We start from the raw sequence: 25,134 nt of genomic DNA, 5'->3' as shown, positions 1-25,134 counted from the left end.
ACACGGGGTTAAATGTAGGTTTTTGAATGCAGCGAGGAGGCGGGTACAGCGGGTGGCACCCTGGGCCGGCACGCCGCTTCAAATGGCGGACGCAATGAGAGGTCGCGTCCGCCCTGACCCCCTTGACCGTGGACCTAGACGGTGTACGTCACCTTGTGTCCAGATCTGAGATGCCACGTGTACGAGATGAATGACTCCATTTTCGACCACCATGATGCTAGGTGCGATCCGAGGAACACTGTTGGAGACACCCCTCTCATAAATTTCCTATTCCTGCATTTTAAGTTCCTACGAAGAGAGTACTTGCTCTAAATGATGTGCCGCTGTAAGAGCCGCATATATTAATTAACCATGCTCTAAAAAGGTCGACTAGCTTTGTCTATAGTATACTGTACTAGGTTAGTAGGTGACCTTGCGCTTGTCTCTTCACCTCTTCGGGAAGTCGAAAATAATGATGGTACTACAGTAGTACTACTTCTGGCAATCTGACACGAAATGAACTACTGCACGTCCACCGATTGTAAGCAAAAGTTTCTCCTCGTGCTGTGAGTCACCACGCACGCGTTGGCGAGGGAGAAGGCATAGTAAGCAAGCTTCGCGTCGTTCTGTGAGTTGACGGGACACAACAAAGTTATTTAATACTCTCTCCAAAAAGGGCCGACCATGTCCATGGCTACCATCCTGTGCTCCGTCATTGAGTACATGCACTATTCAAGTGCCATCGAGGAGAAAAAATATTGCATAGTACTAGGTGCCATCGAAGTGCATGACTCACTTACGCACTGCGTATCTCCATTTTCTTGCATGACACGTGTACCTTGATGCTAGATGTCACACGTGTTGGCAAAAGGTTGAACAATGCTCACCTAAAAAAAGAGTGGAAGAACATAGATTCCTGACGACCAAGAAGGAGCAAGCAACCTCGCGCTGGAGCGTCTGCACTCATAATATTTGATATTATTCAGCGATATAAAATCAACCAAATCTCTTGTCTAGCTAGTTCATGTATTTTCCCCTGTTTTTTGCCGCCTGCCCACCTATAGAACCACCTCGCGACGGCCAATTCCTCTCCAAACACCTAGGGAGGCAGTTGAACCGAACAAGTCTAACTTGTTTTTAGTGGGTACATTGACATGGCATCGAAAGGGTGTCATAGCTGACTCCGGCAAAATAATTGACTACCACGTTGGCATACATGAGCATGGGGCCCACTTGTCAGCATGCTGGATGAAGGAAGGAACACAAGATAAAATGGAGTGCTGAAGGGTGCAGATCGATTGGCTCACGTGTGATGACCACTGGAACAATCCACTCAGATTGTACTACGTTAAAAAATTCGTGCAAACACAGCGGGTTGTACTGTGAGTAGGTGACCGTGCACTTGGCTCTTCGCCTTTTTCGGAAGTTGAACAATGATGATGGTACTACAATATATATACATCTTGCAATCTGACACCGAATGAACTGTTGCATGCCTACCGCCTGTATTAAGCGCACTATCGTAAAGAAAAAGCTTCTCCTCATCCTACGAGCTACCGTGCGCGCGTGAGCGAGGGAGAGGTCGTACTAGTAGACTAGCCACAGTGGGAGTAACTTCAGCATTAACATCAAGTCCAACTCAGCAAAATTGGTTATGTGGCAGTGAGTTAATGAGGAGAGGTAGTTTGAGTAACTTAGCTAGTTACTGTAACATCACATGTCCTAATTCAATATGAGTCTATAACCTAATAAATGCACCTTTGCATGAAACCACACTTATGTTACTACCCACTATGAAGGTAGTAACATAGTCTAGAAATATGTGTATATTACTAGTGTATGTTACTCTCCACTGTGGCTAGTCATAGTAAGCAAAGCTTCTCCTCGTTTGTGAGTTGACAGGACACATCAAAAGTAGTGTAGTAGTCTCCAAAAAGGGATGACCATGTCCATGGCTACCATCCCGTGCTCCGTCATTCAGTGCGTGCACGATTCACGTTCCGTTGAGAAAATAATGTTGCGTACATTCCATCGAATAGAACAACTTAATTTATAAAAAACGCACCACCACATCATGATCAAACTTTGATTCGTCCACACATGGTTCCCATGAACAACTACTACACTCGCCAAATTATCTTGTGAGCTGCCTCTTCATACAGAAATGAGCTCACCGTGTACCTGCGCATGAGTATTAGGGAAAGAGGCAAATAGTACCTGCGTCGGTGCCTGCACCTATTCTCTTTGTGCTCGTATTCCTTTTTTTGGGGTGATTCGTGCACGTACTCCACCTACGTTCGTGACCGTTGGTGAGTCTCTCCTACTATACTTAACTCCATTCTATTGCATGACACATGGACCTGGATGCTGGATGTCCCACGTGTTGGCAAAACTTAGAAGAACACGTTCCGACGACCGAGAAGGAGCAAGAAAACTCGCGGTGGAGCATATGGACTCTTTGATATTTTTATTTGGGGATATCAAATCTACCAATCTTCTCCAAAGTAGACCGGAAGAGTCCGAAACACGGCAGCCCAGTGTAGTTACATCATACATGGCGAACCCACACTATCACCATATTTCTTGGCCTTCGTGCGACACCTAGCTCTAGTAATCCACCAGCCCGTATCGCTTCTCGCTGCTCGTCTCTCCCAAAGTGCGGTGAGCTGGCGATTTTTCCATCTATTCAGGTCGGTTAACTCATCACTCGCTCCCACATGTTAACAACATGCCAAGAGCATTCCAAAAAAATACTAGACTCTATTGTTATGTGATACGTCTGCAACGTATCTATAATTTTTTATTGTTCCATGTTGTTATATTATCATTCTTGGATGTATTATAATCATTTTATATCATTTTTTGGTACTAACCTATTGACATAGTGCCAAGTGCCAGTTGCTGTTTTTGCATGTTTTTTACATCGCAGGAAATCAATACCAAACGGAGTCCAAACGCAGCAAAATGTTTTGTGGATTATTCATGAACCAGAAGACACCCAATGGGCCGGAGAAGCACCTGGGTGGTGCCCCGAGGGGGGCACAAACCACCAGGGTGTGCCTGGGCCCCCAGGCACGCCCAGGTGGGTTGTGCCCACCTCAGTGGCCTCCCGCACCGCCCCTTTGCTCTATAAGTACCCTAATATTACAGAAACCCTTGGGGAGTCGACGAAAATCAATTCCAGCCGCTGCAAGTTCCAGAAACACCAGATCCAATCTATACACCATCACGGAGGGGATCATCATGACCATTGGTACCTCTCCGCTGATGCGTGAGTAGTTCTTTGTAGACCTTCGGGTCCGTAGTTAGTAGCTAGATGGCTTCCTCTCTCTCGTTTGATTCTCAATACAATGGTCTCTTGGAGATCCACATGATGTAACTCTTTTTGCGGTGTGTTTGTTGGGATCCAATGAACTTTGAGTTTATGATCAGATCTATCTCTTTTTATCCAAGAAAGTTATTTGAGTCTTCTTTGATCTCTTATATGCATGATTTCTTATAGCCTCGTATTTCTTTTCCAGTATTTCGGTTTTGTTTGGCCAACTTGATATATTTATCTTGCAATGGGATGAGGTGCTTTGTGTTGGATTCGATCTTACGGTGCTTGATCCTAGTGACAGAATGGGAACCGACACGTATGTATCGTTGCCATTAAGGATAACAAGATGGAGTCTATTTCTACATAAATATATCTTGTCTACATCATGTCATCATTCTTATTGCATTATAGCATTTCTCCATGAACTTAATACACTAGATGCATGTTGGATAGCTGTCGATGTGTGGAGTAATAGTAGTAGATGCAGGAAGGAGTCGGTCTACTAATCTTGGACGTGATGCCTATATAATGATCATTTCCTGGATATCGTCTTGATTATTTGAAGTTTATTAATCGCCCAACTGTAATTTGTTTACCCACCATTTGCTATTTTTCTCGAGAGAAGCCACTAGTGAAACCTACGGCCTCTGGGTCTCTTCTTTATTATATTTGCCTTTGCAATCTATTTTCCTTTGCTTTTATTTTCAGATCTATTAAACCAAAAATATAAAAATGCCTTGTTGTAATTTATTCTTATTTATTTTGTCTCACATTCCCGCGCGCTCTATCTATCAATTTAATACAACTTTCTCGCGTGCATTTGCCAATTTCTGGCGCCGTTACCCGAAAGGGATTGACAACCCCTTTAATACATCAGGTTGCGAGTATTTATTATTTGTGTACAGGTGTAGTTCACGTAGTGTTGCATGGTTCTCCTACTGGTTCGATAACCTTGGTCTCATCACTGAGGGAAATACCTACTGTTGTTGTGTTGCATCATCCCTTCCTCTTTGGGGAAATACCGACGTAGTTCTAGCAGACATCAAAAGGAGTTTCTGGCGCCGTTGCCGGGGAGACATCATCAACATCTACCAAAGTCCTAATGACAAATCTCATCTCCTTGCAATTTACATTATTTTCCATTTTCCCCTCATTTTCCTCTCCCTCACTTCACAAACAATTGCCTTTTTATTCGCCTCCTTTTTCATTCACCTATTTTTTGTCAGATCTCTTGTTTGCTTGTGTTACCATGTGCCTTTTATTTGCTTGCATCTTTGGTTGCTAAAAATCTATTGATATGGATCCTCATCAACTTGCTAATCTTCTGAAAGACAAAAATTATGATGATCCAATTGCTAGTAAGTTGAGTGCGCTAGATTATCTTTATGAAGTTTTGCTTGAGATTCATGAATCTGAAAATTGCGATGAAGTGTTAAAAGGAGGAATTTATAAAGTGATTCATGATAGCTCCTTGGATGAAAAGCATGATTTTAATGATGTTATTATAAATTATATTAATGTCAGTTGTGCTAATAATATGAAAAACTCCAAGCTTGGGGATGCTAATTTTGATATGTCCACTACTTATTATAATGATCATGATTGGGGTGATTCTTCTTATGATCTTGAAAATTTATTTAAACCTCATGATGAATATGTTTGTGATAATATTGAAAGTGGGTTTGGAAGAATGTCAACTCTAGGTAATAATGATCCCACTACCTTGGAGAATGATCAATCTTATGAAATTTCTGACAAAAGTGGGTTTAGGGAGGTCATGACTTTATTTGATGATCCCACTATTTTGGAAGAGTGTCAACTTTCCATGCATGTGGATCATGAAAAAAAATTATGTGCTAGTTATATTGTTGAATTTGATTATGATCCTACATGTAATTATTACAAGAGAGGAAAATATGGTTGTAGAAATTTTCATGTTACTAAATTATACCTCTTGTTATGTTGAGATCAATGTTTTATTCCTCTTCTTTGCATGTGTTAGATGTTTCTTATCTTGATAATTAGTTTTCTTATAAAATTTCTATGCATAGGAAGTATGTTAGACTTAAATGTGTTTTTCACATGCTACATGATGCTCTCTTGTTTCAATTAGTATGTTTCATGTGAGCATCATTAAAATTATCAATGCCTAGCTAGAGGCATAAAATGATAGCGCTTGTTGGGAGGCAGCCAATGAATAAAATTTATTTTTTGTATTTTTCTTTATGTTCATGGGTGTTTGCACAATGGTGTTTTTTGAGTTTTAATTAGTGTTTGTGCCAAGCAAAGCCTTTGGGATCATGTTGGGTGATAGTTAATTTGATCTTGCTAAAAACAGAAACTTTTACGCCCTGAAAAATAATTTTCATTTTTAACGGGAGGGTGATAAAATACCAATTCTTTTTCAAGAAGATTTATATACAAATTGCTCACGTGGCCCTAATTGGTAAGAATTTTTAGAGTTACAGAAGTATACTAAATATCCAGAATTCTACAGAGTGTTCTGTTTTTGAAAGATTCTGTTTTCTTTGCGTTGTGTGCTTGTTTTGATGATTTTATGGTTTTCTTTGAAGAGTTTTTGCCATAGAAAAGTTGGAATACAGTATATATAATGCAAGAATAAAATATGAATGGGTTTGCAACAGTACTTATAGTAGTGATTTGTTTTCTTATACTAATGGATCTCATGAAGATTTTGTTGTGTTTTGTGTGATTGAAGTTTTCAAGTTTTGGGTGATGTTATGATGGATGAAGGAATAAGGAGTAAGAAGAGCCTTAGCTTGGGGATGCCCATGGAATCCCAAGATATTATCCAAAGAGAAGCAAGCAACTAAGCTTGGGGATGCCCGAGTGGCATCCCCTCTTTCTTCTAAATACCATCGGTATTTTACTCGAAGCTATATTTTTATTCGTCACATACTATGAACTTTGCTTGCAGCGTCTTGTATGACATGAGTCTTTGATTGTTTTATTTTTGTTTTTAAGTCTTGAATCCTTGCTGGACACACCTATTTGAGAGACCCAAAATTATGCCATGACTTGTTAGAATTGCTCGCTATGGTTCACTTAAATATTTATGAGCTATGGAATTGCTCTAGTGCTTCACTTATATCTTTTTGAGCACGGTGTGATTTAGTATGTTTGAAGAAATGCTATTTTGCTTAACTTAGATCTATTTGAGAGTTAGTAATTTTTTAGGAAATTCTCTCTTGCTTCACTTAAATTAATTTGAGAGAAAGAAATATTATGCTCATGATCTTCACTTACATTTATTTGAGCTTTTCATAAGCAACACATGAAAATTAGTCCCAAAGTGATAGATGTCCAAGGAGGATATAATAAAAACTTTCATGAAGATCATTGGACAAAATAAACTTGATTCCTTGTAATAGTTTTGAGATATGATGATGTCATATGTGAGTCATGTTGATGAGTAATTATGCTTTACAAAGAATATTGGTGTTAAGGTTTGTGATTCCCTATGCAAGCACGAAAGTCAATAGTTATGAAATGAAATTACATCCTACTTGTGGTGCATTATTCGATGTTAATTATGCTTAATGCTCGCTTACTAGATTTTTCTTTCTTGGTTGGTCGCTTCTCAATCTTTTGCTAGCATTCATTTTGCACTAAGTATGATCACTACTTGTGCATCCAAAATCCTTTAAACTAGTTTTGCCACATGAGTCCACCATACCTGCCCATATGCGGTATTTCCGTGCCGTTCAAAGAAAATTTGTATGTGCCATCTCTAATGTTTCAAAATAAATTTCTCTTTTGTGTGCTCGTACCGCTCATGAAATAGTAGGGGTGGCTAATATATTTCCATGCTAGATATGGTATTCTCACGATGAGTGTTTATTCACCTGTCATTGCACGAGAGTAAGGCTAGGTATTAGTGATGCCTAGTCCCGAAATGAAAAATGAATTTACTTTATGTTGTTATCAAATAATAAATTCCTTGGAAAGTGTTGGTATGGAAGCCACCCGTGGAAACGACTGGCCATGGAAAGTGAAAGTATGGTTAAAAAAGGAATAAACTTCAATTTCTGTTTGGGAATCGCCTATGATATATCTAGCATGGAAAGTATTGGGAACTACTCGATCGTTCTCGTTGACAGGAAAAGCATGCCTCCCGAAATGTTTTATCTCTATCTTTTTCGCTTTGAGCTCTGGCACCTCTACAAATCCCTACTTCCCTCTGCGAAGGGCCTTTATTTTAATTTATGCAATTTTAATTTTTAATTTGAGTCTCCATCTTTTCTTATAAAGCACCAACTAGGGGGCACTATGATCGTACTTGAGCATTGGGTGTAGCTAATATGTGAGTGTGTTTCATGAATGGATCATTGATTGATCATAATGGGATAGGGACAACTTATTTTAGCATTAATATTTTGGAAGACATGGTTGCTTGTTGATATGCTTGAGTATTTAAGTCTCATGTCAAAACTAGACTGTTTTTTTGAACCATAGAAAAGTCCAAATGTCCATGCTATAAACAAAAGAATATGTGATGACATGTTAGGCAGCATTCCACATCAAAAATTCTGTTTTTATGATTTACCTACTCGAGGACGAGCAGGAATTAAGCTTGGGGATGCTAATACGTCTCCAATGTATCTATAATTTTTTATTGTTCCATGCTATTATATTATCATTCTTGGATGTTTTATAGTCATTTTATATCATTTTTTGGTACTAACCTATTGATATAGTGCCAAGTGCCAATTGCTGTTTTTTTGCATGTTTTTTACATCACAGGAAATCAATACCAAACGGAGTCCAAACGCAGAGAAACTATTTGTGGATTTTTAATAGAGCAGAAGACACCCAATGGACCGGAGAAGCACCTGGGGGGTGCCCCGAGGGGGGCACAACCCACCAAGGCACGCTTGCGCCCCCAGGCGCGCCCAGGTGGGTTGTGCCCACCTTGGTGGCCTCCTGCACCGCCTCTTTGCTCTATAAATACCCTAATATTTCAGAAACCCTGGTGGAGTTGATGAAAACCAATTCCAACCACCGCAAGTTCTAGAAACACCAGATCCAATCTAGACACCATCACGACGGGGTTCATCATGTCCATTGGTGCCTCTCCGCTGATGCGTGACTAGTTCTTTGTAGACCTTTGGGTCCGTAGTTAGTAGCTAGATGGCTTCCTCTCTCTCGTTTGATTCTCAATACAATGGTCTCTTGGAGATCCATATGATGTAACTCTTTTTGCGGTGTGTTTGTGTAACATCCCAAATTTTCAATTTGGAATGTTATACATTAGATCATCATGCATATCATATTTTATTTTGCTTTTGGTTTTGATCCTAGAAAATCCTAAGCAACTCAAGGACCCACGGAGAGAGTTGGGGATTTCGTTATTTACATATTTGAGTTTTCTCAAATTTTGTAAACAGGATCATTTGATTTTATTTATTTCATCATCAATTATTTCTATTACAAAAATATGAGAGAGGGAATAAAATGACTTTCCCAAAATATAGAAATATTGAGGATTTAATAAAAAATCAAATAAGATTTATTTCGGAGTTTTTCGGTTTTTTTATTTGAATTTAGGAAAAATGCGCGTTTTTCAAAATTGCATTTAGGGCCCAAATAAATGTTCACTTTATCGGGCTTGATTTTCGAAACCCGAGAAAATTTGTTTCGTGATTTTTGGAGTCCGTTTAGTATTTCTCTTTAATTTTCTTTCGAGCGTAATTTAAAAAAAACGGAACCGACTTTGGGCCGTACTCGGCGAGGACTCCGCCTGGCCGAGGCCTTTATAAGGCGCCGCCCCGGGGCCCGAGAGCCCAGCCGCCCCAGCCCCCAAACCCTAGCAGCCGCCGCCGCCAGCCGCCGCCGCCGCCCCGCCGCCGATCGGCCGGAGCCGCGTGTCGCCTGAGGTTCGCCGCCCCTCGAAATCCGTGCCGTTTAAAAAAATTCTGTTCGTCGTTTTCTTTTTTGTCAGATTTTTCCGCGGTTATTTTCTGATCGTGATTTCTGATCCGATTTTCGTTTTAGTATAACTTTTCGCTCGTTTATCGGAATCAGGCGATTCAAGCGCCTGGAGTTTCGTCTCGAAACCCTCTTTCCGAATAATCAACTTAAACAAGTTTTTGCTACTGTAAAATTTTACTTAGATCCAGATTACTAGAACGAAGTTGTTTTCTTTCGCCGTTTGATTTCTTTTGCTTCGTTCGATTTGATTCTTTTTGCAAACCAGGGTTCTTAAGTTGAACTTTCTGGTTAGATCTTCTATTTGAGTTTTACCTGTGCATTAGATGAGTACTTATTGTATGCTTGTTGTTTGTTTGCGATAGAATACCCGGAGTGCGCCGTCTGTTACTTTGAATCTCTAGGTTTCATGGATCATTAGCAAGGCAAGTAACACTTTGGTCATACTTTTTTCTACAACCCAGTTTTATTGCATTAGATCAATCCTCACACATTGCATGATTAGGATCTAATTAAATTGTGGGATGGGAAGTAGATGAGGTAGTACCTATTACCTGTTTATTATCAAACCTTTGGGAGTTATTTCTACGTTTGCTTATTATGCCATGCTATGCTAGTAGACGTGGATTGGGTGAGTGATATCCATGACAGATGTGAGATTGTTAATTAATGGTTTATCTAAGGTGGCAACCTAAACACACATCTGGGTGGATTGGGGCACCTGGGTATTCCAGGACTTGCCTGTTTTTCTTTTGGATCACCACCCAGGCTCAAAGGGATCATGAGATTATTCATACTAGAAACTTCCGTGTGCAGCCACAAGCCATTATGGGCTCTGGCATAGTTGATTAAGTCGTGCGAACTCTTACAGGGTAGACTAGCAGATGTAGGGGATGTAGGTGGTACGGTCTACCCGATCGTAAGGTGCTAGCGCTTCTGAAAGACTATGTCTCTGTCATCCGTTTCTCAAACACCATGTAGTGCGAGAAATCCAACGGAGGCGATCGAGTCTTGTGGGGAAAAGTGCGCAAACCTCTGCAGAGTGTAATAAACTAATCATGGTTAGCCGTGTCCCCCGTTATGGACATCTTGAGTATCTAGTACCTGGATTATCATGTGAATCTCAACATGTTACTCTAAAGTTAACTTTGTGGGGTTTGTTCAATAATGATGCTTAATTGGGATTGAGAATGCTGTCAACCATTCTCAATGTTTAACAACCACCATGATAGTAATTAAATTTATTCCTTTGAAGTAGGGAAAAATTGGCTTTACGCAAAAAAACTATAACCATAGAGCTTTCCACCAGCCAAATATGCATATAGTATAGCTGTTGCATTCCATTACTCTCTATGTGTTACCTTGTCAGCATATTCCATGTGCTGACCCATTTTCGGGCTGCAACGTTAATGTTGCAGACTTTTCAGACGATGATTAAGGAGTTTTTAGGTCGTGATTCTATACTCAGTGATGCCATTGGAGTTGATGGACTCACTTATCTTCCAAGCCTTCCGCTGTTATCGTTATTAGATGGCCTTAAGCCATATTTATTGTAATAAGTTCTCTTTTGAGACACTCGATGTAATAAGTGTGTGATTGCTACTCTGCTATAAATCCTTCGAGTACTGTGTGGTGTCAGGATTACTGGTCCAGGGATGACACCGGAGCACAGAGATCAGACTGTTTGAGGTCTGGTCGCTACAGAGATGGTATCAGAGCACACGCTGACTGTAGGACACGACCACTAAGCTAAAGACCTAGATCACTACTCACTCTCTTCTCTTCTGACCTCTCATCTTTTCTACTCTTTAGGATGGCGGATGCAAGGAACAAGTTCACCCAACCAGATGAAGATACACCCTTTGGACACCACTTGAAGGAAGTCACTAGGTACCTGAACATAGGAATACCAAGCTTCACGGGAACCTACAACGCCGCTTTACCTGAAGAAGAGCGCTGGATGATTCAAGTTCAAGTTCCAGGAAGGACGTTCATGCCAGTTACTGAGCCCATAGAGTTTTCTTTTGATGCACCAACTTGGAGTCTAGGAAAGAGTATGGCAGCTCACATCGCCATGGGACGCATTGGAGAAGTCTACCGCAAGGATCCCAAGGATACTATCTACCAGATTTGTGGGCGCTGAGATGAACACTGGGAGATGATCAGCACCAGGAAAGATAGATCAATTGCAGCTTTTATTCAGGAGTTAAATCAGCACATTCGATGATAGGAGAATCAGATGTGCACCGACATGATAGATCTAAAGAAGGCTAAGACTAGAATCAAGGAACTAGAGGAAGAACTCAAGGCTACATGCAAAGATTATGAAGAAGAAATTGAAGTATTGGTGGAGAAGAATGACGATCTGATCAAGAAGATTGGCATATTTATGGGAGGCCCGACACCAGTAGATGAAGATGAAGAACCCAAGGAGATTAGCCTGGAAGACTACATCATCATTGACGGCACCGACTCAGAACAAGATAGTAGCAATGATGACTATGTTGATGAAGCAGGAGCAGATATCATGGAGTCTACAACCGTAGAATATTTCTAGTAGACCACCTCATCAGTAGTAGTAGTCCACCATGTAAATATAGTAGTCCGAGCACTTTGTAATAGTCAGATCGATTGTATGTCCTTGTTTGATTGAATGAAGTGAATTGTTTGCTTTTGCCTCATGTGCATATGGGTAGTGTTTTCTCTTTAGACCCCCTCTATTCTTATATCTCATCTTTTCTAAACCCTCAGATGCCTCCGAGACGTGACCTCGGATTTGCCTTTCCGCCGGAGCTCACCCAGTTGATCCAGCAGCAGAACACCTTGATGCAGTTGCTAGTTCAGAATCAGAATCAGGGGAACAACAACAAAAACCCACCACCACCTGTTGACCAGTTAGCCCGTTTTCTTAGGCTGAATCCGCCGGTGTTTTCCAGTAGCACCGAGCCAATAGTAGCAGATGATTGGCTCCGCAAGACAGCTAGGGAGTTGACCACAGCAGGATGCACAGATGCGGAGAAGGTGAAGTTTGCCGTACATCAGTTAGAAGGACCCGCAGCATCCTGGTGGGAGAATTTCACAGCCACCTTCCCAGTCGACACTGTCACATGGGACCAGTTTCAGCAGGCTTTCCGTACTGCCCATGTTTCAGCAGGAGCAATGGCCATGAAGAAGCGTGAGTTTGGTAACTTGCGCCAAGGAGGACGGACAGTTGGCCAGTATGTGGAGGAGTTTAGTAAGCTAGCACGTTATGCCCCAAATGACGTTGCTACGGATGCAGCTAAGCAGGAGAAATTCCTGGAAGGACTGAATGATGAGTTGAGTATGCAGTTGATGGTAGCCACCTTCAACAACTACCAGGAGTTGGTAGATCGTGCTCTTATGATTGAAGGGAAGCAGCAGCAAATTAAGAACCGCAAGAGGAAGTAGGGACAAGGAAAGTATAATTCAGGAGCTCAGCAGAAGCCACGTTTTACCCCTAGACCGGGAGGACATTTTTAGCATACCCATGGAGTAGGTAGCTCGCACAATCACAATGGCACCAAGAATGGTAATGGGAATGGAGGAAGCAATGGCCAGAACCGCAGCACCCCATCAACCCCAGCCAAGAGAGATCTGAGTCAAGTCACCTGTTTCAAGTGTTCCAAGACCGAACATTATGCCAATGAATGTCCTGAAGGCCAAAACGACAATGGAAGCTCTGGAAAGAAGCCGAACCCTTTCAACAGGGGACAGGTGAACCACGTTAATGTGGAGGAGGTTGAAACTCAGCCCGATGCAGTAATAGGTAAGTTTTTGGTTAAGTCATTTACTGCACTCGTTCTTTTTGATACTGGTGCATCGCATTCATACATCTCAAGGGGATTTGTGGATAAGTATAACCTACAAACCCAAGCCCTTAGGTCACCCATGTTAGTAACCTCGCCAGGAGCAGAGTATGTGGCTAGTCTATGGTGTGATCGGTTACCATTAAGGATTGGTAACTATGTTTTTCCCTCAGACCTAGTAGTATTGGAATCTCAAGGATTGGATGTGATATTAGGCATGGATTGGTTATCAAAGTATGAAGGGAATATTGAGTGTGCTAGTAAGTCAATTTTGCTTACCACACCAGAAGGGAGAAGGATCAAGTATGTATCCTGACATGCGCCAAACAGGACACAAGTAAATTCCTTATCAGGAGTTGTGCAGGAGGAAGTACCAGTGGTAAAGGATTTTCCTGATGTATTTCCCGAAGAGTTGTCAGGCATGCCACCGGATAGAGACATTGAGTTTTTGATTGAGCTTTTGCCAGGCACTGGGCCAATATCTAAGAGACCATATAGGATGCCAGCAAAAGATTTGGTGGATATTAAGAAGCAGATTAAGGAGTTACTGGATAAAGGTTACATACGCCCAAGTTCTTCGCCTTGGGGATCGCCCGTACTTCTAGTGGAGAAGAAGGATGGATCGTTAAGGATGGTTGTTGATTATCGAGGATTGAATGAAGTAACAATCAAAACAAGTACCCGCTACCAATGATCAATGATCTGTTTGATCGATTGCAAGGAGCTAAAGTATTTTCCAAGATCGATTTGCGATTAGGATACCACCAGTTGAAGATTCGAGAATAGGATATTCCGAAGACAGCTTTTACCACCAGGTATGGGCTGTATGAGTATACCGTTATGTCATTTGGTCTGACTAACACGCCTGCCTATTTTATGAACATGATGAACAAAGTGTTTATGGAGTTTTTGGATAAGTTTGTCGTAGTGTTCATTGATGATATCCTGGTATATTCGAAGAATGAAGAGGAGCATAAGGAGCATTTGCGTTTGGTACTTGGAAAGCTCAGAGAACACCAAATATATGCCAAGTTTAGCAAATGTGAGTTTTGGTTGAAGGAAGTAAGATTCCTCGGACACGTTATATCTGGAGAAGGTATAGCAGTAGATCCCGCTAAAGTTGAAACCGTGACCAAGTGGGAAGCCCCAACAACAGTTGGAGAGATCCGGAGTTTTCTTGGACTCGCAGGATACTACCAGAGGTTTATTGAGAATTTCTCAAAGATTGCGAAGCCTATGACAGATTTGTTGAAGAAGGATACTAAGTTCAAATGGACTGAGGAGTGTGAGGCAAGTTTTCAGGAATTGAAGAACCATTTGGTTACCTCACCAGTGTTGATTTTGCCAGATCAAACCAAGGATTATGAGGTGTATTGCGACGCTTCACGTCGAGGACTTGGAGCAGTGCTTATGCAGGAAGGGAGAGTTGTTTCATATGCCTCAAGACAACTAAAGCCCCATGAGTTGAATTATGCCACGCATGATTTGGAGTTAGCAGCCGTAGTGCATGCATTGAAGACATGGAGACATTTCCTCATTGGAAACCATTGTGAGGTGTACACGGATCATAAGAGTTTGAAGTACATTTTCACGCAAAAGGAGTTGAACCTCAGACAAAGGAGATGGTTGGAGCTCATTAAGGATTATGATATGAGATTGCATTATCATCCCGGGAAGGCTAATGTAGTAGCTGATGCATTAAGCCGCAAGAGCCATGTCAATACGTTAATGACGGGAGAAATACCCAAGGAGTTAGCAGAAAATCTTCGTGAACTATGTTTGGAAATAGTTCCGAGAGGCTATGTAGCAACGTTGGAAATTCAGTCAACTTTGATGGACAGAATCAGGGAAGCTCAGAAGACTGACAAGGAGATGGCTTCCATAAAGGAGAAAATGAAAGAAGGAAAAGCTAAAGGATTTTGTGAGGATGAGCACGACACCCTATGGTTTGAAGACCGTGTTTATGTACCCAATGACCCGGAGATCAGAAAGTTGATTCTGCAAGAGGCACATGATTCACCGTATTCGATTCACCCAGGAAATACCAAGATGTATTTGGATTTGAAGGATATTTTCTGGTGGACCGGAATGAAAAAGGATATTGCGGAGTATGTAGCAGTCTGTGACGTATGTCAGAGAGTAAAGGCAGAGCATCAGAAGCCAACAGGATTGTTGCAACCATTGCCGATACCCGAATGGAAGTGGGATAAGCTAGGCATGGATTTTATCACGGGATTACCAAGGACTAGTTCAGGCTATGACTCGATTTGGGTTGTAGTTGATCGATTGACGAAGGTAGCTCATTTCATCCCAGTAAAGACCACTTACACCAGTGCTAAGTTGGCGAAGATATACATGACCAGGATCGTATGTTTGCATGGAGTTCCGAGGAGCATCATATCAGATAGAGGAACCCAGTTTACCTCAAAGTTCTGGAAGCAGTTGCATGAGACTTTGGGTACTAGGCTAGAATTTAGTACAGCTTTTCATCCGTAGATAGATGGACAGACCGAGAGAGTCAATCAGATTTTGGAGGATATGCTGAGAGCTTGTGCGCTAGATTATGGATCTAGTTGGGACGATAATTTGCCATATGCAGAGTTCTCTTACAATAATAGCTACCAGACCAGTTTGAAGATGGCCCCTTTCGAAGCTCTATACGGAAGGAGGTGCAGGACACCGTTGTCGTGGGACGAAGTTGGAGACCGCCAGTTGTTTGGACCAGATCTGATTAAAGAGTCTGAACAAAAGGTGAAGTTGATTCGCGATAGGCTCAAGGTAGCCCAGTCCAGGCAGAAGAGCTACGCAGATTCTAAACGCAAGGAGACAGTTTACCAAGTCGGAGATAGAGCTTATCTTCGAGTATCCCCACTTTGAGGGATTAAGCGCTTTGGTGTTAAGGGGAAGTTAGCGCCACGATTTGTAGGGCCATATCGAGTTTTGGAGCGTATGGGAGAAGTGGCCTACAAGTTGGAATTGCCAGAAGGATTGACAGGAGTTCATGATGTGTTCCACGTTTCTCAGATGAAGAAGTGTCACGCGGAGATGGCTGACATACCTTTGAGAGACACAGTTCCATTAGAAGCAATTCAGTTGGATAACGATTTGACCTATGAGGAGAAACCAGTCAAGATTCTCGAGTTTGCCAGTCAAGTCACTCGCAACAAGGTTATCAAGTTTTGCAAAGTTCAGTGGAGCCACCACACGGAGGATGAAGCCACCTGGGAACGAGAGGAAGATTTGCTCAAGGACCACCCTCACCTATTTTCTAGCCAACCCGAATCTCGAGGGCGAGATTCATCTTAAGGGGGGTAGGTTTGTAACATCCCAAATTTTCAATTTGGAATGTTATACATTAGATCATCATGCATATCATATTTTATTTTGCTTTTGGTTTTGATCCTAGAAAATCCTAAGCAACTCAAGGACCCACGGAGAGAGTTGGGGATTTCGTTATTTACATATTTGAGTTTTCTCAAATTTTGTAAACAGGATCATTTGATTTTATTTATTTTATCATCAATTATTTCTATTAAAAAAATATGAGAGAGGGAATAAAATGACTTTCCCAAAATATAGAAATATTGAGGATTTAATAAAAAATCAAATAAGATTTATTTCAGAGTTTTTCAGTTTTTTATTTGAATTTAGGAAAAATGCGCGTTTTTCAAAATTGTATTTAGGGCCCAAATAAATGTTCACTTTATCGGGCTTGATTTTAGAAACCCGGGAAAATTTGTTTCGTGATTTTTGGAGTCCGTTTAGTATTTCTTTTTATTTTTCTTCCGAGCGTAATTTAAAAAAAACGGAACCGACTTTGGGCCGTACTCGGCCAGGACTCCGCCTGGCCGAGGCCTTTATAAGGCGCCGCCCCGGGGCCCGAGAGCCCAGCCGCCCCAGCCCCCAAACCCTAGCAGCCGCCGCCGCCAGCCGCCGCCGCCGCCCCGCCGCCGATCCGCTGGAGCCGCGCGTCGCCCGAGGTTCGCCGCCCCTCGAAATCCGTGCCGTTTTAAAAAAAAAATCTGTTTGTCGTTTTCTTTTTCATCGGATTTTTCCGCGGTTATTTTCTGATCGTGATTTCTAATCCGATTTTCGTTTTAGTAGAACTTTTCGCTCGTTTATCGGAATCAGGCGATTCAAGCGCCTGGAGTTTCGTCTCGAAACCCTCTTTCCGAATAATCAACTTAAACAAGTTTTTGCTACTGTAAAATTTGACTTAGATCCAGATTACTAGAACGAAGTTGTTTTCTTTCGCCGTTTGATTTCTTTTGCTTCGTTCGATTTGATTCTTTTTGCAAACCAGGGTTCTTCAGTTGAACTTTCTGGTTAGATCTTCTATTTGAGTTTTACCTGTGCATTAGATGAGTACTTATTGTATGCTTACTATTTGTCTGCGATAGAATACCCAGAGTGCGCCGCCTGTTACTTTGAGTCTCTAGGTTTCGCGGATCATCAGCAAGGCAAGTAACACTTTGATCATACTTTTTTCTACAACCCAGTTTTATTGCATTAGATCAATCCTCACACATTGCATGATTAGGATCTAATTAAATTGTGGGATGGGAAGTAGATGAGGTAGTACCTATTACCTGTTTATTATCAAACCTTTGGGAGTTATTTCTACGTTTGCTTATTATGCCATGCTATGCTAGTAGACGTGGATTGGGTGAGTGATATCCATGACAGATGTGAGATTGTTAATTAATGGTTTATCTAAGGTGGCAACCTAAGCACACATCTGGGTGGATTGGGGCACCTGGGTATTCCAGGACTTGCCTGTTTTTCTTTTGGACCGCCACCGAGGCTCAAAGGGATCGTGAGATTATTCATACTAGAAACTTCCGTGTGCAGCCACAAGCCATTATGGGCTCTGGCATAGTTGATTAAGTCGTGCGAACTCTTACAAGGTAGACTAGCAGATGTAGGGGATGTAGGTGGTATGGTCTACCCGATCGTAAGGTGCTAGCGCTTCTGAAAGACTATGTCTGGGTCATCCATTTCTCAAACACCATGTAGTGCGAGAAATCCAACGGAGGCGATCGAGTCTTGTGGGGAAAAGTGTGCAAACCTCTGCAGAGTGTAATAAACTAATCATAGTTAGCCATGTCCCCGGTTATGGACATCTTGAGTATCTAGTACCTGGATTATCATGTGAATCTCAACATGTTACTCTAAAGTTAACTTTGTGGGGTTTGTTAAATAATGATGCTTAATTGGGATTGAGAATGATGTCAACCATTCTCAATGTTTAACAACCACCATGATAGTAATTAAATTTATTCCTTTGAAGTAGGGAAAAATTGGCTTTACGCAAAAAAACTGTAACCATAGAGCTTTCCACCAGCCAAATATGCATATAGTATAGCTGTTGCATTCCATTACTCTCTATGTGTTACCTTGCCAGCATATTCCATGTGCTGACCCATTTTCGGGCTGCAACGTTAATGTTGCATACTTTTCAGACGACGATTAAGGAGTTTTTAGGTTGTGGTTCTATACTTAGTGATGCCGTTGGAGTTGATGGACTCACTTATCTTCCAAGCCTTCCGCTGTTATCGTTATTTGATGGCCTTAAGCCATATTTATTGTAATAAGTTCTCTTTTGAGACACTCGATGTAATAAGTGTGTGATTGCTACTCTGCTATAAATCCTTCGAGTACTGTGTGGTGTCAGCATTACTGATCCAGGGATGACACCGGAGCACAGAGATCAGACTGTTTGAGGTCTGGTCGCTACAGTTTGTTGGGATCCAATGAACTTTGAGTTTATGATCAGATCTATCTCTTTTTATCCGTGAAAGTTATATGAGTCTTTTTTGATCTCTTATATGCATGATTGCTTATAGCCTCATATTTCTTCTCCGATATTTGGGTTTTATTTGGCCAACTTTATCTATTTATCTTGCAATGGGAAGAGCTGCTTCATGATGGGTTCGATCTTACGGTGCTTGATCCCAGTGACAGAAGGGGAACCGACACGTATTTATCATTTCCATTAAGCATAACAAGATGATGTCTATTTCTACATAAATATATCTTGTCTACATCATGTCATTGTTCTTATTGCATTACCCCGTTTCTCCATGAACTTAATACACTAGATGCATGCTGGATAGCGGCCAATGTGTGGAGTAATAGTAGTAGATGCAGGCAGGAGTCGGTCTACTAATCTTGGACGTGATGCCTATATAATGATCTTTTCTTGGATATCGTCATGATTATTTGAAGTTTTATCATTTGCCCAACAGTAATTCATTTTCCCACCGTTTGCTATTTTTCTCGAGAGAAGCCACTAGTGAAACCTACGACCCCCGGGTCTCTTCTTTATTATATTTGCCTTTGTGGTCTATTTTCCTTTCCTTTTATTTTCAGATCTATTAAACCAAAAATACAAAAATACCTTGCTGCAATTTATTCTTATTTATTTTATCTCGTGTTCCCGTGTGATCTATCTATCAATTAATTACAACTTTCTCACATCCATTTGCCAATTTTTGGCGCTGTTACCCGAAAGGGATTGACAACCCCTTTAATACATCGGGTTGGGAGTATTTGTTATTTGTGTGTAGGTGCCGTTCACGTACCTTGGTCTCATCACTGAGGGAAATACCTACCGTGCTGCACTGCATCATCACTTCCTCTTTGGGGAAATACAGACGTAGTTCTAGCGGACATCATATGCCAAGAAGAAGAAGCGCTTTGACCGACGGACCAAAGGAGACAGGTGTGCCGTGCCGTGAGTGTTCCAGTTTCTCATTTTGAACTTGTTTGGTGTAGTAGTAACACTTTGTTTTGACTATTGATAAGATTTTATGTAGGGCCTAATGTATTCTTCAAGGTTGCCTTTGACTATTGATAAGATTTTATATAATTTGAAAATTATATCATTCCAAGATCCTTTCATGTTCTGTTAAAAAAATATCCTTTCACGTACGAATTTGACAGTTTGCTATGAGCAACTTGCATGTCCTATACTGCTCCTGTTTGGATACTCTAACTTAGCTAGAGGTTAGACTAACTCATGACTAACCCTGAGCTAACTCTAGCCAAAGAGGTGTTTGGATGACAGGGTTAGATTGATAATAAATGCACTTTATGGAGAGAGAAAACTGATTTTTTAGTGGGCCCCATGAGAAGTAGCTCCAATTAGCACCACTTGGCTGGCGGGATAAAGCGAGAAAAGTGATTTTTCAATGGGCCCAATGAGAACTATCTCCAATTAGCACCTCTTGGGTGGGATAGTTTTTTTGGTGGGTTTGGTGCAACTTGCTCCAATTTAACACTCATGTTTGTATACTTAGGGCTATTTGAGCCCCAACTAGCTCAAACTAACTCTAACCCATGGAGCCAAACAGGGCCAAAGTTAGTCTCAGAAAACGCATTAAGCCCTATATATAAGGACAGACGGAGTACATGATACTAGCAAACGCTCACCATTAGTAGTAGTTCATTGGTTGGTTTCGATTTTTGATTCAGTTTCTGTGTTGCGCTACCGTCCAATATTCGTGTGTGGTTGTTTCTAGAATAAAAAGGAGGTAGTACTTACTGTGGGAAAGGTGAAGTGATGGTTGCTTCACCCGAGCAACTTATTACTCTAGGAATATTGGAGTACCAGCGGATTCAACGAAGAGAGAAATGATGGTTGCTTCGTCCGAGCAACTTACTGTGGTGAAGGTGGGGCTGTGTGATTTGACTACTCACTAGTCATTATTACTACAGCGCAACGACCAGGGTGAATCTTCCCTGCAGTTGTGCACTCAATATTGTTACATGGCAGGTGAAGTCGGATGAAGGATGTCCCACATGTCGGTGAAACGAAGTTGAATTGTTTTAGCATTGCTATCAATCCTTCAGGATTTGTTTATATGTATGCATAATTTTACAACATAATGAAATTGTACTATGATGCTATGAAGATTTCAACTTTGGTTCCCATAGGAAAAAAAGGTTTCAACTTAGGATTCATGTGTCCTCTGCCTCAAGATTGTCTCGTTACAACATTCCATCAAATACAAATGAAACTACCATGGCTGCTAATGCATCTCAATGGTTTGCAGATCAGCGCCAATATTCACATCACAACTGAAGACAAAGTTGTGAGAAGGTGTACAAATAAATAAAAATATATAATTGATCGGTGTTGTTCGTAGGCATGGCTCCATTTACTGGGCACATTGTTCATTGGTTGGCAGCTAGTTTCACCCAGCTCTATAGCCAAAAAAGAGGTGTACGAAGGACATCACAATCCGATCATTTTGTGCAGCTCCACTAAAATCGAGTTGATCATCCTTGTTTGCAAAGATATTCAGTCAATGTGATTACAATAATAGTGGAACTAGATGATGAAACATAACAGACACAAATAGAAGCCGATCACCTCCGCGGTCTCTCTTTGCAAACAGACACAAATAGAAGCCGATCACCTCCACGATACAAATGAAACATAACAGACACACTATTTGTTGTAGAAGATTAGATACGAGGTTGGATGAGGAGGATAGAAAAATTAATCTCCCATTCTTCAGTCCCATAGAAATGTAAAAACGCATTTTGGCGGAACTGCACAAAACACTCTTCAGAAAAAAGTAATTTCTGCAATTCACCAAAAGGTCACAATAGCAACGAGGTGAAATGGATAGCCGTGTTTGCAAAAGGAGGTAGAAAGGAAACAATTATTGCCCAATAACACGAGTTGAAGACACATACACTGACAAAAAAGAAGCATATTCCATGTAATAAGGGAAAGATAGCAGCATGGTGGTTTATCAAAAACGGTATGAGGACGAGATTGCAAGATGGAAAGTACGCCGACCGAGATACGTTTTAAGAAAACAACTAAAGAAGATCCACATGTAGGATTTTCCACATGCACCAACGTGGGAAGATGGGCAGTGGAGCAAAGCCGGCGGAAGCTATACCTGAGGTTCGTCGGGATGTAACTTGGAGGGCGCCGACGGCCGAGATGTGCCCATACTGTGGCAGCGAGAAAGTGGCGAAGGCCCTACCGCGCTAGAGCTTGGTCGGAGGGAATGGCGGGGACCACAGATCGGGACGTGTTGCCTAAACGCCATCGAACGAAGAAACGATGCACATCCTCCCTTTCCGTCGGCGGACGGGATGCGGCAGGATCAATGACCAACGGTGAGAGAGAGAGAGAGAGGCACCGCCGCCTTGTGTGACATAGTGTGACGAGAGACAAACCACGGCAGGCCGGCTCCATTGTATATAGTGGAGCGTATTTTTCTTTTTTCCCGACGACAATCATTTTATATTCCGTACGTGCCATTGAGGAATATAACTTTATTTAATACTAACGTGTCAAGTCGAAATTTGTTCCGTCTATGCGTGGTACGTGACCCTCCTTCGAGTAAACAACTGCTACACGCATCAAATTATCATGTGGGTTGCCTTCTCGTACAGAAATGAACTCCACTGTGTACCCGCGCGGGTGTGGCTAGGAATGAGACGTGAGTACATGCGTCGTGCGTGCACCTCTTCTTTAGGTGCAGGTACATACATGGGTGGGTGTGAGAGAGATGGTTTGTGTGAAACAGAGGCAATGTGTCGATGATATCCCAAACAAAAAAACATAACATATGCAATGTGTGTGAAATAGAGTCATGGATATATCATATATAGAGGGAGCAATCCATGAGAAGAGAGTGGAGGGATCATCGGTGTGAGATATTAATAGAATCGAAAATAGGGATGAAGTGTGTGGGTGCACGATCGATAAAGAGTGCCATCTAATTTGTGTTTGCCCATGTCAAAGATATAGGGCTGGCCTACTGGAATGTGAGAGGGCAGAGGTGCAATTTTTCTCTATGCCATGGATACCTACCTACAACGTTCGACTATCGGTGTGTGTGGGGGGCGGGGAGGGGGCAGAGACCTAACTATAGAGACGTAGATCGACCACTATATATGTGTGGAGAAGGAGAGAGACCTAGCTATATATTGAGGGAGATCTATCGGCATCCATGCATATGTGTAGCAGAGGAATAAGGTTGGGAGAAAGACAGGTAGAGTGTCGGACGGTTGGTGGTGGAGTTACTTCTCACAAATGGTGGGAGAGGCCTGCTAGACAAATGGAGGGTACAAGTGCAATATCAATAATAGAGGGCATGTCTTCTTGTCTATGCATGTGTGTGTGAGACACGGGTCGGGAGGTATGCAAGGATGATGAGGTGGGACGATATGGTTGTGGTAAGCAGACGTAACTACATAGAGAGATCAATCGTTGTGTGTCCAAGAAAGGGAGAGACATAACTAGTGAGGTAAGTCGATCAGTGCACGGGGAAAAAAGAATTATAGTCGGCCTAGCTATATGTAGGGAGATCGGTACGTATACATGCATGCATGTGTTAGAAGCAAATAAGGTCCAGAGAGACGGACAGGGGGTGAGGGGTGCGACTAGGAGGTGGTGCGAGAGGCCTACTATGTCGAACGGGGAGGAGTGTGCGAGTATGAGATCGATGAAAAGAGGGGCGGGAGTGTGCACCTGCGTGGAGCCGTATTGGACATAGGGGGCATGGATGGTGAGAAGAGAAGAGGGGAAGTGTGTGTTTGTGGTAGGGACACTTGGCTAGGGAGGTATATCGACCGGTGTGTGCCGGAGAGAAGGAGCCGGTGGGTCTACACACACCATGGGTGAACGACCTAAAGAGAAATAACGAATGTGCGCGATGGAGGGGATGCTGAGGGAGGGTGAGAGGGGGCGAGCGTGTGCATGCACGATACAAAGTTAGCGCTAGCTAGATACAAAGAGAAGAGGACCGTGAAGGTGTAAAAGACGAACAGAGATCATAATTCATTATAAAAAAGTGGATTCAGATATTCGAAGAAGATATCATAGTGTTTTAAACCGACGCATGCATGAATGAATATATATAATGGTGATATGCATGGTGTGGTTATGAACATGTTATACTACATATAATATATAGAACATTGATTGTAATTTGGGATAATGTGTGGCTTTTGCACCTCAGGGCTAAATACTTGTCATAATGTAGGGGGCGGGGAACAATACTTTGTGTGATAAACACGGTGTACGTATGGAACATGGTTTAGATTATGAATATCTAGTTAGTACATCAAATGTACTATTATTTGGAATCAACATCAAGTGTATTCAAAAATTTGAATTCGAGTTCATACAGTACACATAGTTCATATCTATCTCTATAGTAATCAGGTGGTGTGTTGTTAAGGTAATACACGAATGATGGTTTAAGTTGGCAACAATAATGATTGTAGATTCTTATTCAAATAGAGAAACAAATCAATTAGTTTGAATTGCAGCGGTAGTATAGACATTTGGAATGCACAAAAATGTTGGTATGAGTAGGTTACATGCATTATACATCTAGCAAAAAAAATTGATGAGGACATCAATACCATTGTTACACCCACAGCCCCTACTGTTACATATACTGGACCAATTACTAGAGCTCGCGCACGCCAATTAAATTACCAGGTACTTTCGTTTCTTGGTAATGATTCTAATGTTCATGAGATTATGATGCTGCCTAAATTGGATACATTTGTTTTGCTTACAAATGAAGGGCCTAGCTTGGAGAAGGATGAACATTGGAGCAAGAACACGCATGGAGTTGATGGCATGCGCAAGGGGATCAAGAACGGAGTTACAAGTGATGATTTCAGGACTTTGAAGCCGCCATAAGGAGTGCATGAAGCCTTGGACGAAATATACAAGATGCCACTTCATAATATTCGTCCATAGGCTATTCTAGGTGCTGCATCACCTTATTAATGGGCCAGGCCCATGTAATTTCGAAATACTTAAGTATAGGCTATTTTTAGAGTCCGTATGTGTGGGGAAACAAGAGTTAGGGTTGGTTTCGGACCCCACCCTCAAGGGCCACGAAATTCCCCCCTCTTCCTCCATATATACAGCCCTTAGGGCGTCGTTTAGACTTTGGGTTTTGTTTAGATTAAAAGTTCGCCATAGCTGCAACTTCGCGTACTTCGTTTGTGTCCAACGACCAGACCAAGACGTCACAGAACCCCACCTTGATCAATAAAGCTTTCATCTTA

The sequence above is a fragment of the Triticum urartu genome, chromosome 1A (genome assembly GCF_056163025.1).
Source record: "Triticum urartu cultivar PI428250 chromosome 1A, HENAU_Tu73, whole genome shotgun sequence".
In the NCBI taxonomy this organism is placed as follows: domain Eukaryota; kingdom Viridiplantae; phylum Streptophyta; class Magnoliopsida; order Poales; family Poaceae; genus Triticum; species Triticum urartu.
This window is presented reverse-complemented; position numbering follows the sequence as displayed.